The sequence below is a fragment of the Oryza glaberrima genome, chromosome 5, assembly GCF_000147395.1.
Source record: "Oryza glaberrima chromosome 5, OglaRS2, whole genome shotgun sequence".
Taxonomy (NCBI): Eukaryota; Viridiplantae; Streptophyta; class Magnoliopsida; order Poales; family Poaceae; genus Oryza; species Oryza glaberrima.
In genome coordinates, this window is record NC_068330.1 from 13,000,321 (window position 1) to 13,018,148 (window position 17,828).

At 41.9% G+C, this 17,828-nt stretch overlaps 1 pseudogene; it reads left to right on the plus strand.

Annotated features, from left to right (window-relative positions):
• On the plus strand, nucleotides 1–16,771 carry LOC127774183 (uncharacterized; annotated as a pseudogene).
• Nucleotides 16,772–17,828: the final 1,057 nt, after the last annotated feature.

Consider the following 17,828-nt stretch of genomic DNA (forward strand, 5'->3'; position numbering starts at 1 on the left):
ATGGCTGACCACGAAGTAGGAGGTCTCTACCCGATCGACTTAGGTCGGATGGACATGATGACCGCGCTTGGCTTCGTCGGCAGCTAGCGACTTCGACGACGACGAGGACAGCGGCAAGGCGATATGGGATGATCTCGCTTCTGAAATCGGCGGCGGCGCCGCCACCGTGGATACTCCGGCGACGGTGAGTTCTACCAATGGATGCATTCATGGTCATGCATGTATCTGCTTAGTGGTTAATTTTTGCTGGCTAGCTGGATGTGCTGTCAGATTTATTGTGCTGCTAGCTGTTTTTTAATCACCTATGCGATTAAACAGGTGGTCAGGTAGCCAGCTATAGCTAGGTAATGTACTCCTACTGGAATGAATTAATGTGTGCTAGTTTTATCCTTTTTTCAGCGTTGCATATTTGACTGTTGTCACATGTATGTTATGTATGGCATGTACTTCATTTTTTTTACTTCAATTCATTTATTTTCTTTTTTGGACCCGTATATTAAATATGTACTTTAAATTTTAAAAAATATTTATTAAGGGATGCACTAAAATGCACCGAGAAAGCGTAATAACTAAAACACGTCCTTCACATAGTACTTTCATATATATGTTTTCAAATACATGATAGCACAAATTTTACTAATAGGCTTAATAGGGGAATTTGTGATGATTTCACTCTCAGTAAAAAAAATTACTAACATTGAGTGTATATATTAAATATGTACTTTAAATTAAAAAATATTTATTAAGGGGCGCACTAAACGCATCGGGTAAGCGTAATAACTAAAATACGTCCTTCACATAGTTCTTTTTTACTATATGTTATATGTTTTCAAATACATGATAGTACAAATTTTACTAATCGTCTTAATAGGGGAATTTGTGAGGATTTCACTCTCAGTAAAAAAATTTCTAACATTGCATGTGTGTTTTACCTATAACATACCCAGGGTATAGTATAATATGTCTATATTTTTTAAATACAATTGTTCATAATAATAGAATGTACTGGATGCATTGACCACTTTTTGAATGGGAATATGTGGTGCAATTTGTGGACCATTTAGGCCATGTTTGGCACACTTGGTTTTAAATTAAATTATAGTGTTTTATACTTTTATATTTTCTCTAAAATAGGAATAAATTAATTTATCCAAGATCCAGATCTAAGGATTCTTGGCTATCGAGCAGTGGCACAAGAGCCCAATAAATCGTCAAAGTATCTAAATGAAAATTCCACCAGATATTTAAAATGCTTCTAAGCCTTTGGGCCTTGCTTTGTGATTACACTTTGGTACAAAATAGGCCCAGAAAAAACTGCCAGAGCCAAAAGGGGATAGAGATTGGACTTAGTTGCTAAGCGCGCTGCGCGCGGGGGTGGCATTGGTTACGTGCCATAGCCCACCGGTCTCATACCACTGTCGACAGACATCACTGGAAAGGAGGATGGGGTGGACCACTCCCAATCGTCTCCTCTGGCTACCACAACTGGAAACCATATGGTTTGTTCCTTTTCGGTCCCAGTTCCCTTATTTACACGCCTTTTATTCTATTTAATTACATACTATTGAGTACTTGCTTTGTGGGTGCATAGATGGAATTGTTTTGTGTGGTCTGCCACAGGAAAGGCTCTGACCAATTTATCATTCCAAAATGTTGTGATAATTAGTATGACTAACTAAATATTTCATATCATAAATAAGAACTTTCTTAATATATTTCATCATATAAAGGTGTTTTATCTAATTTTGTATATCAACTAGTAATACCTATTAAAACATGTCTATAGTGGTTTGATATGTCTATAGTGGTTTGCTGTTGTTTGTATTGGTAAGACACTGGGCACTGCAAAAAAGGATAAATTGCCCTTCATGAAGGCAATAAAGGATAAATTGCCCTTGTCAAAGATAAGTTTGCATTGTCATCAATTTACATTTCACTTTAGAAACAGGATATAGATGGATTGGAAGCTGGACACACAAAAAGTTCCCAAAAGGCGAAAACCATGATTGTTCACGACTATACCAGCTGTCCATGTCCACCTCTTTTGATATGCTAAATGACTTTTTTTTGCCCTCATTTTCCTATCAAGTAGTACTAAGTCCAAACCTCCAAAGTATTTTATTTAATAGGAAGCAGATCTCCTTCTAGACTGAAAGCCTAGCGGTGGGGCGGTGGCCAGGCTATGGCCGCCGCCCCACCGCGGGAGAGAAAGAGGGTTGTGGGCTAGTGGTGGGGAGGCTCATTTTTGCCGTCAGGAGGGGGTGGCAGTGGCTGATCTAGTAACCGGAGCAGCTAAAGGTGAGGTAGGAGTGGTAGGATAGGGGATTCCTACCAAAGTTGAGGATGGCAGTGAGACAACAGCAGTAGAAGTAGTGGAGGAGATGGAGGTTGGAGGTGGTGGAGAGGGCTTGGCCGGTGGATCTTGACGGTGCCTTCGTGGTGAGTGGCAAGGTCTTATCGTGGAAAGGAGTAGTGGCGGTGGGGTGGTTTTTGCGGAGATCAGGAGGAGAGAGAAAGGCTAGGTGTTATATTTGTTGCATGAATCACAAAGAAATCCTTGATGTCTGTGATTTAACAACATATCAGGTGACTGATGATTACTCAATCCTTGTAAATTGTCTTGAGACAAGTAATTAGTAACTAGCAAAGATACCGGCTCTGATATATGAGAAAATATAGCTTTGCTAGAGAACATAATCCCTCCGGTTCCATATTAATTGATGTTTTAGATAAGATTGAGGTCAAACTTTTATAACTTTGACCATCAATAACTTTAAAAATATTTAGTTTAAAGGAATTAGAACAACATATATAGATTTATTTATTATATATATTATAGTAGAAAAATAAGATCAAAGATATATTTTGTAGACCGTGTTATTGTCCAAAACGTCAATTAAAATGAAACCGGAGGGAGTAGATCCTTATTTTTCTATTATGGTACTAGGATTTGTTGCTAATTTATTGTTGTTTTCATTATTATAACAACTACTTCCCCTTATTTGATTTCTTTTCTTATGAGTCTGTTACACTATGATCAACAATTATTTTCATTGACAGTATTGCTATTCAATTATATTCATCATATTTGTATTCCTGCTAGATAACATTTTGAAGATACACCAATAACATATTACCTTGTGACCATTCAAAACATTTATTACTTATTCTTGTTGTGCCAGATATCCTTATCTCTATCAAGAGGGGAAAATTATGGTCATAGTATTGTTTACCTTTCTTAATACGTTTGTCTGACTTGATTTATACAATGTTCTTGTGTTCAACTAACGAAAACGTTAGGATTTCTTCCTTTTGTGAGAAATATTAATTCTAGTGTTTTCATCTACTATCTAATCAAATGATATTCATACAATGCATTGTTTCATAATATGGCAACTACTCCAGCATCTCTACCGCAATCAAGAGTACAATAATGTGCAATATATTAAAATAACCATTTGGATTATGGGATTATTTAACATTGATATTTTGCATGTCATCTATGCAAAGAATTACATCAATCCATTTCTATTAAAACATTTCTCCTTCCTACTCAGGATGTCTCAGATGAACGCACATCTACTTTAGATGAAAAGGTACCTATTGAGGTTGCTGACATGCACTTTTCTCAGGATATCCAATCTAAAGCAGAGATCCAACCTGCTTGTGGGACTCTAAAAGAGCAACCATCCAAAGCTGTTTATGGAAGCTGCATTTCTGGTCAAATGTTTGGACTACAGGATTCACAATATATATTGGCCAAGCCATCCTCATCTGAAAGATTCTATAATGATAAATTCTCTGATGCCATTGGATCCAACCATCTGAAGCTTCATAGACAAATAAGTGCTGATGGAAACGCTGAATCTAGGTCAGAACTGAACAAAGATGCTATTGGAGTTTTATCAGGTGAAAAGAGTCCATTAGCCAAATCAGGAAAGCAGATTGAGCAACTTATGGTGAATGATCTTTTTGCTCATCCATACAACCCTGTGTGTCCTTTTTTTCAAGGTGTTAGTTATTACAGTTCATCTTCCCAACACATTGTGAGCTCATCAGGAGAAGTCAAATATATTCGAAATTCAGGTCAAGAAATGCAAATTGCTTGTGATATTGTAGAAGAACCATCACATATAGCTTTGTATGGGAGCAAGAACCCTTATGAATTGACTGGGCTCGGTAATCCTCATGATAAATTCAATGCCCCATCTTTTTTTGAAGGAGTCAATATTAGTAGCATCTCTAGCACTTCATCAGGGATGAACTTATCAACCAATAGTGCTAAAGAAAATAATGAATACAACCAACTGAAGCTTCAGAAGCAAATTGATGGTTATCAGAGGTTTGAAATTGGCTTAGGACTGAATATGGATGATGCTGATGGCGATTTAACTGCAACAGGGGTTCCACAAAAAGTGCAGGTTGGGAAAAATATGGTGAACACTCTTTTTGTTAAAGCCGTACCAACCTGTATTTACCGTCTTACATGGTACTAGTTACAGTTTATCTTCACTACACCCAAATAAGTTGAACCAGTTGCTAGAACATCCTGAGTACCATTCAAGGTTACATTGCATCCAACCTTCACCGCAACCAATCATCAAAGATGTATCAACATCAATGACACTCTATGTTAAAGAACCATGCTCTCAAGAAAATTTTTATTTGGCGGACAATTTTCCTAGTCTTCAGGGATTTGACAATGTTGCGGATAACAACCCTAGAATGTCCGTGCCTCACAACACTGTTGTTTCCGCCAGGAATGCAAGGAACCAATCTCCCACCACGAGTGGTATGGTGCATGCTGATGTTTTAGAACTCTACTACTCTTTGGATCAGCAGACTTCAGCTAACAATATACAAATTCAGTATGCTCTTCAGGCTGCAAGGCAACCATCAGAACCATTCTTGCATGCTAATGTTGCAGAAACAAACTCACCTTTTGGTCACCAGTTTGCAGACAACTTGCTCCTCAGGTTACAACACAACCATCAAACATATCCCTACATGGGAGCTACTACCGCAGCCTATGGATTGGATCTGTTGGTGATTTCTAGATGGAGCTGTTCAAGCCATCCTCATCTCACATAACTAGTAATGATGTTATTTCTGGTGCATTGCCAAAGATCAACTTGCAGGGTGGGACAATGATAGGAAAAGATGATTTAAAACATAAAAATCTTCATGGACAAATTGGTTTTCATGAAAATGTTGCATCTCACTATTTTGGCATGAACCCTGAGTTGCCAAGGATATCATCTTTTCTACACCAGAAATGCTCTGAATTCTTACAACTTAATAGTGATGCAATGAGATGTTTAACCAGGGTAGAAAAACAAGTTGAGCAATCTACCATAATAGGTCCTCCTTTCCCTTCTGTGACAGTACCCAGTCCTTTGTCAGGAAATCATCTTTCTTCCATGTCCAGGGGTTATTGTTTAGGCTATAAGGATCCTAATAACCAGGGTATTGGTTTTTCTCCAATGTACGAACCAAGTGGATTCAATACTAATTACACCTTGCCTCTGAGAATGGAAGCACATGCAATGGAATCCTATGACATAGATGCTCTATCTAAAGCCACTAGACAAAGCTGCCAAGTATACTTTGATTCTGAAGAATGGAGTTCTCAATGTGTTCAAGAAATGGACTAGATGAAGCTACAAATTCGAACATGTTGACTGCTTAACAACAACCTCAGAGGAAACAATATAGACACCTTGAGAGACATCATAAGAAAATCGTTGCATCTGAAGCACAGGCGCTACATAGCAATGTTGAGACTCCTATCAGGATGAACAAAGCTAAGGAATTCAACGAAATAGTAAGGGATCATGAAGCATGCTTCCTTTCATTTTATCATCCTACTCCTATTCCATCCCATGTCTTGAATATGTTGCATTGGTGTGTCACACCCTAAAAATCCCAAATATATAAATTGTTGTCTAAATTGGAATTATTAGAATTTATTTTAAAAGCCTAGAAGAGAAGATCTAGTTTTAATTAATAAATTCCAATATAAAATGGGGCCATATAAAATTTCATTAAATACTTTGCTTAATTCTATAATTCCTAGATTTTTCTGGGATTTATTTGAGCTCAGGAAGTATTTTTAATAAATGGAATTGCATTTAATGAATAATTTAAATTGAAAAAGGTTCTTAAAATCCTCTTTTGGCTTTGGGCTGAAAGTCGGCCCAAAACCTTCTCTCTCTCTCTCCCCGGCCCAAGCTGGCCCAGTCCGCCCGCAGCAGCCGCGTGCGCGCGCCCTCTGACACTGATAGGTGGGGCCCGCCTGTCAGGTCGTCGTCTACCTCCGGCCGCCCCTTTCCGTTTCCGATGAAATTAATAGAGGGGAAATGATCCCCGGGATCCCCTCTATCTTTTCTCTTATGGAATTGTCGGCTAATTTCGTTTGGAAATCCGTGGATTCGATCTCGAATCGGATTCGTCTCTCTCCCCGAACCCTAGACCTTCCTTCGCCGTCGCCGGTCGCCGTGGGCCTCCGACGCCGCCTCCTAGCCCCTATAAAAGGACCCCCGGTGTCTCCGCTACCCGCCGCCACCCTCGCCTTCGCCTCTCGTCGCCCCTAGAGCCCTAGCCTCGTGCAGCCTAGCGTCATCGTCGCCGCCGTCGCTCCAGCCGTGTGCCGCCATCGCTTCGGTCGTTGCCGTCGCTCGGGGAGGTCACCATCGTGATCGCCAAGCCGTCGCCGACCTCGTCCGCCCCTCCGCCGTTGCTGTCGACCGCCGGAACCCCGTCGCCGTCGTCAAGCCGAAGAGCGCTGCCGCTTCTTCCTCATCGCCGACGTCGTCCGGTCACTGTCCGTCGCCGTTTAGGACATCGGTGAGTTCGCCGCGTCGCACGCATCGTTTTGGTGCTCTCCGTTCGCGCCGCCGCGTCGTCGTTCGCCGGCGGGCATGCGTGCCCGAGTCGTCGCCGGTGATGACGTCACCGCTGACGTCATCGTCGTCGTTCCCCGTGGCCCGGTCATGGACCGATGGATCTTGGCCGTCCGTTTTGGATGGATCAATCTCGGCCGTTCGTTTCCGTGAGCCGCCGCCGTGCACTCGGTTCACCGCGAACCCTAGCCACTGACGCAATAAACCCCTTTTTCCTTTTCAAAAATAATTCATTATTGCGTCATAATTCAATTAAAATCTAAATAAATGATTTAATCCGATTTAATCTTTGAAAATTCATAACTAATTCATCTTAGCTCGGATTTAGTTGGTTCAAGTCTCTAAATTTTTCTAAAATTGAGATCTACATACTAAAAATATCCACATGTACTGTTCATGCTTGTTTATGTGCTGTTTTGGTGTTTTGCTTCTTTCTGTTTAGATTCCGACGTTTCCGGAGAGTCCGTTTTCGCAGGAGAAGAATTTGAAGAGTTCCAAGGCCAGCAAGGCAAGTCACACAGATCCCAAACAACCCTTTGAGCATGTTGATCCCGTTTAAAGCTATTGTTTCTATTCAACTATTGCATTTATTTTTGATTGTCATTGGGTGGAATTAACCTATTGTTTGTTATAGCCCTTTTGTTCTTGATTACTTTATTCCTTGATATCTTGGGTTATTATAAATTGACTAGTTGAGCTTTATATATTGGTTCAGCTAGATATTAGATATGATTGCTTAGCCATGCTTAGAAACTTTAGCACACTATTGGGATAACTTATAATTCACTATTATTTAATGATGGCTTAATGATAGCTCACGATGGTCAATTGTGGTTGGTTAATTAATTAAATTGCCAACTAAAACTTGATAATGGTGGGTTGTGAGCACATGGTTTTGATGGTCGTGCTCATGACAATTAAGGACCGGTTCACGAGTTTCGGTTGTGAAACATTAACCGTGCCAACCACAAGCCAGCGTGGGCAACGGCTTTACCTTTTGTATAGCATGGTTCATTGCGGGGCACCAGACTGAGAAGTGGCGGAGATAAGCCCACGGGGGTCGCTGGGGAGTCCATGCCTTGTTTATAAGGGGGTGATTATGATCCAGGAACGGTGCACTGTGGTGGATTGTGTTGTGCGAGGGGTACTGTCACAGCTCCTTTCCGAGGTACCGTGGTGGTATTAAGGCACATGGTGACATGTTGTGGGGCTGTGTCTTGTGGGTACGGTGGTACACCTCTGGCCAGAGTAAAATTATTCGAATAGCCGTGCCCGCGATTAAGGGCGGGTCTAACAATGTCTTTCGTGATTAGTCTCACACTTCTCATCATTATAAAAGATGCTATAACTGGTAATAATTTGATTAGCTCCTGGTTTGGAATGGTTAATTCCTGGTTTGGAGATAGAACTGTGCAGCCGGGATGGCTGTTCAGAATGGTTGGGCCTATGCAACAGGGTATGTTGTATGGGAGCGTATCCTATGCACACAGGACCTCGCGTGTACACACCGTGTACACCAACTAAAAATTATCACAAAAAATTCTAGGAAAATTCATACATGTACTTTCAATAGTATTACATCTACGTGCAAAGTCGCATCTTCAAATTCATTCTACATAGAGAATAACAAAAAAGATAAAATTCTGACAAAATTGCAACCTTAAAACTGTCAGATTTTTTGTTTTTTTTGTTACGGCTAAAATATAATGAATTTGATGTTAAGATTTTAACCCTAAGTGTAATACAATTGAAAGTATGTGTATGATTTTTTTTAGATTTTTTGGTGACATTTTTTAGTTGGTGTGCACGTGTGTACACGTGAGGGCCTATGTGCATAGGATATGTTGCCATGCTGTATAGCGTTGGGTTAATATTGTTTAATTATTACTTAACTGTTTTATTAAATTCTGAAATGTTTATTAAATGTTGTTTATGCAAATGAAACCCTACTATGCCATCCTTTGTTATCCTGTGCACTTGCATATTTGCTGCGTGGCTTGCTGAGTATGTCATATATTCACCTTGCAATCATTCATCAGAGGAGGAGTTCTACAGTGATGCTGATGGTGTGGAGGATTAGGTGTAGCCCTGGTCAAGCTGCCTGTGGAGTGGAGTCGTCTGCGCCGTTTATCTTTTTTTTTCCGCTGCTTAGATCTTTATTGATTGAGAGGAACTATCTACCTCTGTAATGACATTTTATTCGCTTATTAATTAGAGTAATAATTGTACTCTAATATCAATTTGTTATTGTGTGCCTCGGCTGATTCCTGGACGAGAGTTCACACACATGTAAGCGTTTGGAATTTTGGATAGAAATTCCGGGCGTGACATGGTGCTTCGGTATTGATATGGAAAGGAAAATGCCATTGCCAAGAGGTATCCAACACAATGCTATGGTACACCAAGGTTTGCTCATCAGAATGATACATTAGGTTTCAGAAGATCTTATGTGGATTTCCCTCACAGAGATTATCTCAAAAGGTTGGACAATAAGGAGCTAAATGCCCTGCTATTCCAAAGGAAGTTTAGTGGTTTAAGCAAAGGGAATTATCGGCTTTTTCACATACAACGCCATCTATTTCAATGCAGGTTTGTCCTCTTTGATTGCAGCCGAGACCCTCCTAAGCATTCACATGCATGCAAGACTTTTCCCGATGGTTAAATTTTGCTATTCTTTTCTATTTTCTTTTTTAGCATTGATTAGTGTGGGAGCCGCTTTATACAACAAAAGCTTCAAAATGCGACACCTGAAGAGAAATTCATGGTCTTTGAAGAAATCATGCCTCATGCTATTGAACTGGTGACGGATATCTATGGAAATTATGTGCTACAAAAGGTTTTAATTGCAATTCTTTTAATTTTGATGATTTTGGTAAACACTACTAAATTCACACACTTATACGCTTTACATTTTCTACTAGATACACATTACCTCATTTCAAAGGAGGAAAATTACCACATGCTTTCTTGGAAGTGTTTTAAGCATAAGCTATCAAATGTATGGATCTAGGGTAATCCAAAGGGTAATGTGTATTTCCCATATCTAATATCACTTCAACCTATTGCATATCTGATTTGTGTCATGTACACAAGATCTAGATCAGAGTCTATTATTTTCTTTAGAGGGAAGGGGGAGGGGTCGGAGGGAAGGGGATCGGTCGAATTTGACACCTTGAATGGCTATGTCCAACCTTTCACTTGATGCATCCCCATCGATGACAATTAGTTAGGACACAACTTTACCAGGTAAGAGTTGGCCTTCACCGTAGCCACCTCAGCTAGAAAGTAGGGTGGGTGGGGGTGGCCATGTGGTGGATGGTGATGATTACTGTTGGGTGTCAATATGGTCGACTTGGCAGATCTAGTAGTAACCTGAGATGGATAGATGGCAGACATAGTGGAATGGTGGTGGTGGAGGCATTATGCAGGAGAATGTAGGCAACTTTGGCATCAAATGTGTCTCTTACACAATAGGTGGCAACAGGAAAGAGTTTCACCGGTTCCTGGAGTAGCTTCAATGCTAGTGAGGTAGTCCAAGGCAGTGCAGGAATGGTTGATGGAGGCAGTGGCTAGGGTATTATGGCTTGTAGGATAGACTAGGTGGGAATATAGGGATTATAGGATGTTTAGGGAAGTTGAGTCTCCACCATCAGTAAAAAAAATGATCAACCAACTTTGGATTAAAAAAGGGTTAATTGGATCCATGCCACGCGAATTGTGGCAAATCAAAAAAATGCCACACCTATTCTGGAATCCGGGTGCATGCCACTACTATTTCGTCAAATTGGAACCATGCCACAATGTACGCCCTGCGCGCGCTTTGCCACCGTTTTAGGGTACCGTATTTTCGTATGGACATTTCTGCCCTCGTGTTCACGTGTGCTTAGACCAGCTCCGGTCCGGCTCGAACAGCCCGGTCACCATTCGTTCCCCACACCGAAACCCTAGCTTCTTGGAGGCGGCGCAGGCAACGGCGCCGGCGCAATCGACGGCGGCGGAAGGCGGCGGAGCAAGGCGGCGGCGCAGGCTACGGCGACGGAGGGCGGCGTCGCAGGCGGCGGCGCAGGCTTCAGTGCCGGAGCAGGGCGGCACGTAGGCGAAGGCGGCGGAGCAGGGCGGCGGTGGAGCAGGCCGGCGGCGGAGGCTACGACGGCCGAAGGGGAGGACCTCCGCCGATGGGAGGATGAGTGCGCATGGGCCTACGCCTGCATCCCCCACCGCGTTGGCAATGTATTTGGGCGAATCCCTTGTACGGGTTGCTTCCAAACCGTGAGTACCTTCCCCTACGAACTCTTTATGCAGATAAAATTGCGATTTGAGTTTCGATTTGAACTTTGTACGTGCGATTTGAGTTATTGTTTTGTCATTCGTTGGTAGGCATTGGTTTTCAATCGATGTTAGGGTGCAACCCTATGCGACAGTAGATGCTGATGGTAGGAAAATCATCAGTAAAGGAGGCACTGGGCATTGGGTAATCGATTCAGAGAGTTTTTCGTTTGATTTCCTAATGGAAAGTTTGAGGGTTGAGTTTAAGTGGGGCTCGAACCAGTCTCCCTCAGTGTGGTATTTTAACAAAAATTTGGGTGAGGATGTTAGGCTCATAGGGGACACTGATTTGCCAGATATTTTCGAGATGTATGCAACCGAGGCCAGTTTCCACCTACTTGTAGCAGTTCTTGAGGAAAGCATGGATGCTGCTTCTGTGTGTTGTGTGCATGAGCCCATTGCTATCATCCCACCTGAGAACCCTTGCCACAATGATGGTTCTGGACAAGCTGCTACTAATGTTGGAGGTTCTGCACAGCCTACAACAGTGGAAGCAGATGTTAGAGAGCCTGACATGTTTGATAATGAGGAAGAATATGTTGGTGTTAATGATGAGCAGTTGTATCTGCCTCTAAAACCTACTCAGCCACCTGACACCTCTGGCCAATCCTCTCAGCCTGCTGTCACAGGGGTTGGTGGCCAATCCTCTCAAACTGCTGCCACAGGGGTTGAAGCTCCTGAGGTAGAAGTCACTGATGAAGACCCTCAGGTTGTTAGAGTGTTGCATGATCCAGAGAATCCAAATATAGTGAAGAATGCTCTATTCCCTGACATGATATCTTTTAGAAAAGCAGTTAGGCATTATGCAATTAAGAAAGGTTTTGAGTTTGCTGATTTGAAGACAGATAAAACAAGATTCATTGCAACCTGTCGCACTGAAGGCTGTCTATGGAGAATACGTGCTTCCCTAATCCATGATAAGAAAACAATTAAGGTATAAATGTATTATTTTAGTTAATTTATTTTTTCATCTCCTGAAAGTAGTGTTAGTTTTAGTAACTTTTTATCACCATGTCATGTCATGCAGATTACAGTTCTTCCCTTTGAACACAAATGTGCATCTACCAAACTAAGAGAGGGCAAGATGGCTACACAGGGCTGGGTTGCTGATAGGCTTGGTGATTGGTTGAAGAACAATCCAAAGAAGGGTGCTAAGGATGCAAGGGGGAAGCTGCAAGAGCACTATGAGATCAAGTTGAAGTATTCAAAGGCATGGTCAGGTATGAAGTTAGCACTAGAACATATACATGGTAAATATGAGGAAAATTTTCAGTTGCTTTTCAACTGGAAGACTGAAATTGAGAGGAAGTGTCCAGGTAGTATAGTTGAAATTGAATTGGAGAAGTTAGGAAATAAAATGTGCTTCAAGCGTTTGTTTGTAGCTCTAAAACCATGTATAGATGGCTTTTTGCAAGGGTGTAGGCCATATGTGGGTGTAGACTCAACTAAGTTGACTGGAAAATACACTGGACAGTTAGCTTCAGCCACCTCTGTAGATGGTCACAACTGGCTGTTTTATGTATCATATGTAATTTTTGATTTGGAAACTGATGACAACTAGTTGTGGTTTATGAAACAATTGAATAGAGCTATTGGTTGTCCTGAAGGTTTATGAACCTGCAGATGCAGATGATATGAGCAGCCACTGCACCCCCCAAAAACGGTATATTGCTGTCATTGTGCTTCCATTCTTAATTAGTCTTTGTGCAAGCGGTTTGTGTTCTTTAACTCCAACTTGATAAAAAAACCCAACTTGATAATTATTGTTAGTTATACTCCTGATATATTGTACTATGTTGTAGTCACTAAGATTCAGGCTTGTATGCTTGCCATATAGTCTAAAAATTCTCACTTTTTTGTAGGAAGAGACAAGTGTGCAGGCAAGAAAATGATCCAGGAGTGTCAACAAGTGAAGCAAGCGACTCTACACCAAAGAAGAAAAAAACACCTAGGAAAAAAAAGACACCAAAAAAGAAGAAGACTCCCCAGAAGAGGAAAGACCTAGCATCCTCAAGTGCACCACCAACTAGAGTAGTTAGGAGCCTATCTACCTATCTTCGACTGTAATGCCAGCTGCCTCCTCTCTAAGTATTTTGCTAATTGCCAATGGCTGTGATGAACTTGTAATGCACGTGTGCCTGTGAACTTGTAGTAACCTATTTGCAGTGACATGTAGCCTGCCCTATCTCTTAAGTATTTTGCTAGTAAGGCTGCTATGAGCCAGTAATGTTGCTCATGTATGTGTGTACTGTTGTATGCATATGTTGAGCCTGAAAACTGAAATTATGGAATGCATCAATGATCTCTTTTGCTGAAAATTTACTGTACTCATGTGCTCTCTCCTTTTGTAAAGATTTCTGTGCTGTAAACTGAAATTATGGAATGCACCAATGATCTCTTTGCTCAAAATTTGTGATGGACAATTGTCTGCATGGCACTGATTCTATACAGGAATCTGACAATTTTTCCCAGGAATCTGCAAATTTTATGGTTCTATTATTGTAACAATTCACTACTTTCTTCTCAAACATACACTTTCATTCATATTGTTCAGCACTGCACATACACATACTTTCTTCTGAAACATACTCTTTCATTCATATAGGTCACCACAGTACATACACAGGAGAATACATGACAATACATCCATATTTCCAATCCAAAATACACTTGTTGACAATACATCCATTTTTTTCCCATCTAATTTCTACCTACCATTAAGCAAGCAAATAAGACAGTGATCACTAAGGTAAGGTATAGAAGTCTAGCACGGCTAAATTTAACTTCTTCCAACTGCTTCTTCATCGCTAAACACTCCAGCCTACACTGGTTGAGCGTCTCAATTGTTGACTTCAACTCATTTTCCTTTGCATCAAGGACCTCACAAATCTTCGCTTTTTCATTCTTCTCATCATCTAAATATTGGCAAAGAATGTCGATTGTTTCTTGCATATGATCGTAATCGCCGGCGTGACAGTACGCAACCATCTCCTCAGCATACTCATTCAGCAGGTCTTTCCATATCCATAAGAAGCAACAGCCCTAAGCAAACAACTAAGAATTAAGACACTGAAATGAAAACAACGAAACTAAGCTAGTTCTTACCGAATTGCCGCATTGTAGCCACCGGCGTCGAGGATTCCTTGGCGTGTTCGAAATCTGCACAGTGGCAGAGGCACCGCAAGCACACTTCAGCGTGGGGATGGAAGAAGGTGATTCCATCGTCGCCTTGCCGTCGCGCCAGGAAGGAGGTGATTCCATCGTCGCCTTGCCGTCGCGCCAGGTCGTACTCGCCGCCGGTCGCCTGTGCCGTCGCTAGGAGCTCCGGTGCCACCGCCTTCGGCCGTCGTAGCCTCCGCCGCCGCCCTGCTCCGCCGCCGCCTTCGCCTGCGCCGCCGCCCTGCTCCAGCGCTAAAGCCTGCGCCGCCGCCTGCGACGCCGCCCTCCGTCGCCGTAGCCTGCGCCGCCGCCCTGCTCCGCCGCCGCCCGCCGCCGTCGATTGCGCCGGCGCCGTTGCCTGCGCCGCCTCCAAGAAGCTAGGGTTTCGGTGTGGGGAACGAATGGCAATCGGGCTATTCGAGCCGGACCGGAGCTGGTCTAAGCACACGTGAACACGAGGGCAGAAACGTCCATACGAAAATACGGTACCCTAAAACGGTGGTAAAGCGCGCGCAGGGCGTACATTGTGGCATGGTTCCAATTTGACGAAATAGTAGTGGCATGCACCTGGATTCCGGAATAGGTGTGGCATTTTTTTGATTTGCCACAATTCACGTGGCATAGATCCAATTAACCCATTAAAAAAAGCAGTACCATGATATATATAGTATATGTGGAGAAGGGAAGTTTAGTTGCGAAAAAATTATTGGAAATAAGAGATAGTAAAGGTAGTGATATTTTTCGAAGGAACAAGACTACTCTCCATTGTTAGGACTAATTTTCATTATATACACGAAGCATTGTGTTCCAAATTCTCTGCAGCTATATATTATTTGAAATAAAGCTATGCCATTATCTTTAGCTTGTTCTTCATTGTATCTCATACTTGTGTTTGTAAAACATATAATTAAGCTAATGCCGATAACTCATTAATTTTCTTGCATCTTGCTTTCTTATGTAGGCTGTAGAACTTGGTGATCTAGACCAGAAGATTCAGATTACCACGGAGCTCAATAATGATATCATGAAATGTATACATGATCAAAATGCAAACCATGTTGTCCAAAAATGCATTGAGCATGTGCCACCACAATTCATACAGTTCTTTCTAGAGGACATGTATGGCCATGTTGTCATCAGTTCATCCATATGGATGCCGTGTTGTCCAGGTTTGATTCCTTACTTTTTTGGTTAATTAAATTGCAATATTTATTTAGCATGGAGTCAACAAACCGATAGACTTTCTTCCTTGTCTTTTCATTTTCAGAGAGTTTTGGAGTACTTGATGATCCAATACAGGAGATTTTTCTCGAAGAGATTATAGAGGATGTCTACTACATGGCAAAAGACCAATACGCTAACTATGTTGTGTAAGTCAGCTATAGCATATAGTATAATTACCTTGTTGATGTTGTTCACTATTCATTACATCTATGCATAAATTCTACATTATTAGGAAAGCCCATTAATTCTACCTATCTTTTCGTGCCAGTTCTTCATTAATTCCCATTTAGTTATTGTTTGAATTTTCTCTTTGTAGCACATTTTGCAGCATGGGAAAGCCCTTGTGCGATCTTTAATTATAAACATATTTATTGGGAAAATTGTGACCATGAGCAAGCAAAAGTACGCTTCTATTGTCATTGAAAAGAGCTTGGTCTTTGGTAGCTATGATGAAACCCAAAAGATTATTAATGAGGTCCTAACCACGGCTGACCTCATCAAAAGTGGTGAAACTGAACAAAACTTAATATATACATAGAAATGAACAAAACTTAAAGTTATCATAAAAGAGTTAAGTCGAAAGAGAAAAAAACATAAAACCCATTATGTTTATAACACTGGTCCTGAAATTAATGTTTACTACACTAGTCAAATTATGTCTATTACACAAATGCTCCATTGAACTGATTCACAACCTTTGTTTTAGCTTATGAACCCGGTCTTAAGTATGTGTATCTTAATGAATTTCTGGTCAATTAATTAATGCAGATTCTGGTGAGTGACCAATATGCTAATTACGTTGTGAAAAAGGTGATTGTGACCTGTGACGAGTGGCAACGCAAGATACCTGAGGATGCACCACAGGCAGCTCCGCAACTGCACCTATGCAAAGCATGTCGTTGCACGGATAGAGAGGCTCATTGAAGCCGGAGGTAGGCTATCAATATGTTTTCCCTCCCTAATATATCACTCAAAACAGTCATGACATATATAACAGAAAATGCACCAAAAACACATTTTCTTTTTGCATAAATGTGTTTGACATTTTACTTGTGTCTAAACCCCGGCCTCTTTCTGATGTTAAATCTTCTCCAGAGCGTAGAATGATGATGCAGCCCAGGCACTCCCGTCGACATGGAAAGGAGCTTGAGATACCCTAAAGAATTGGAAATGAGCTGAAGAAATGGAAACCTTTGCTCATTGCGGTTTATATCTGCATTTTATTTGATCATACTAATGTGATAATTTCGGCAAATAATCGAGACCGATGAGATAATAATCAACTGATGCATTTTCTGTAATGTTATTATGCATTTTCCGTAATGTTATTTAGTAAAAACATGTAGACCATACGAACAGTTGGATGGCTATGATGTGTAAGGGAACACAAGAGTCGTATCTAATTTGAATTTTTATGTCGGAGTTTTACTCACTTAACATCGTCTTAATGAAAAACTTAAAATAAAGATGGGTTTAATACAAGTAATTAATATTTGAAACAAAGTTTGCTTTTCGGGCATAGTCCAGGACCTATACGTCTATTATATGCGCCGAATGTAGATAAAAACTGACACATATAGTATTGGCTCTATAGGTTCAAAAACTGGCACCCGAGCCAAACCGATCGAGCCAGCGCCTTTATCCAATATCCTCATTAACCCAGCCTTATCCATCCACCTCCCCACATCTCTGTTGCGAGGTGGCGGGCGGAGTCGGCAGCGGTGGTGATGGCGGGGGCGATTGAGGCGTTGCCTCCTCCTCCGCGGCCCTCCCCTCTAGCCGCTTCCTTCTCCCGGCCGGCGATCAATGGTGCCCGATGGGCGGCCTCCCCTCTTTTACTCCCCTATTCCCCTCCCTCTCCGTCGGCCTCCCACCGGTAGTGTGTAGATCTGGCCGAATGCGCCATATCTCTTGGAGGGGGAGGGGATGGTTGGGATGACGGGGTTGGTTGGGGCGACGTGAGGCAGGGGCGGCAACGACGTGCGGTGGCGACTGTGGCTAGGGGAGGCGACGGCGGCAGCAGAGGTTAGCCAAGGGAGGCTGCTAGTGGCCAAGGGACGTCGGCTGTGAGTGGGACACCCCCATCCGCTGCCAGCGGGAGCGTCGTTGGATCTTTTCTTCACTTTTCTTGGTTGGTTGTGAATTTTGTATTGTGTTGATGCATTGATTTGCCACTGCTACTGTGTTAGATCGATGTCAATTGGATTGTTAGATCGA